The sequence below is a fragment of the Tasmannia lanceolata genome, unplaced genomic scaffold, assembly GCF_043159265.1.
Source record: "Tasmannia lanceolata isolate RefF3 unplaced genomic scaffold, GAP_Taslan_0.1 ptg000002l, whole genome shotgun sequence".
Taxonomy (NCBI): Eukaryota; Viridiplantae; Streptophyta; class Magnoliopsida; order Canellales; family Winteraceae; genus Tasmannia; species Tasmannia lanceolata.
Window position 1 is genome coordinate 15,868,141 of NW_027518679.1, and position 1,311 is coordinate 15,869,451.

General features: G+C 41.6%; 1 pseudogene; it reads right to left on the minus strand.

Moving 5' to 3' along the window:
* Window positions 1-955: 955 nt before the first annotated feature.
* Window positions 956-1,311, minus strand: LOC143882550 (uncharacterized; annotated as a pseudogene).

The following is a 1,311-nucleotide window of genomic DNA, read 5'->3' on the forward strand; positions in this document are numbered from 1 at the left end:
TCCGAGTGACCTGACGATCATCATCCTTGCCGATTTTTGTTTTTGTTTTGAAATGTTTGAAAATATTTATTAAAAAGGTTTGACTGGACTTGGGTGGACCCAAGCTACCTACGTACCCTGTGGAAGGGGATCAAGCCAATGTAGTTCGAAACAGCTTTTTCGAAAAATGTTTTTGATGTTTTTGAAGATTTTTGTTGTTTTGTGGATTTTTACTATTTGATTTTTATGTATTTTTGTTTATCCCTTTGATTGAAAGGGGTTTTGGCTTAGGAGGTTTCCGTCCGTCGTCGCCTTGACCCGAGAGAAGTGACGAAGTGTTCCCAAAATCGATGGGATCCCGAAATGCAAAGAGCATCCCAAGGAACGTGAAGGGAGTAGTCCCAAAAAAAAGACAAGGTAGAACCCCTGAATCCCATAAGAAATGAAGACCTCAGAAAGAGGGGAAAACCCTACACCTTGTAAGAATCCTAAGAAGGGAAAGAGGATGTGAAGGGCAAAGGGTTGGCTCAAGAAGCATTCCGTCATTGCCCGGAGAATGATCCGTATTCCCAGATTTTCAAAGCAGGAGGCAACACAGCTCCAATTCTATGAACAAGAGAGCAAGTTACGTGAAAATCAAACTCACGAGTAGGATATGAGATGATATGGGAATCAAGCAAGGCAGCATATTTAACCCATTCCAAGACAATGGAGAACACTACTATAAACTCACAAACTAGTGGTGGTGTAGCGAGATGGCTTGATAGTTTTACACTCACAAACAACATAGTTGTGGGACCGAAAACCGGGCAACAGGAACTAGAGAAAACAAACAGAGAAGGAACGTGACTGTGCGAGACAAATGAAATTGGTATAGCCTCCCAACATGGCTGTTAATAGCAAATCACATAAGATCAGTTGAAATAACATAGACTAGCTGATTACATGCAATTGTCAAAACTTAGTAATGCCACTATTAAAAAATCCAACCGTGGATAGCCGCGCTACAATATTTTGCTAATGACGATACTAACCTGGTGAGCCATTTCTCCATTGGAGGCTGTACCTTATCTTCTGCTAGGAGGGGCAGGTGAAGAAGGATTTCAAGTGGCTCAGCATCAGCTGCCATCACTACAAGCTCCGAAATTCCCCTATTCAGAGTCTTGGTGGCTTCATTAGCACCCTTCTTAAGTTGTTTATAGTTGGCAGCTTGTTGAATAAGATCTAGAATTGTTATAGCAAGCTGAGCATCAGCCAGAGGGTATGCTTTGGGATTAACAGATTCAGTCCCCATCTTTGTTTCTCTTATTTGTTGCTGTTAAAAGAGAGCAG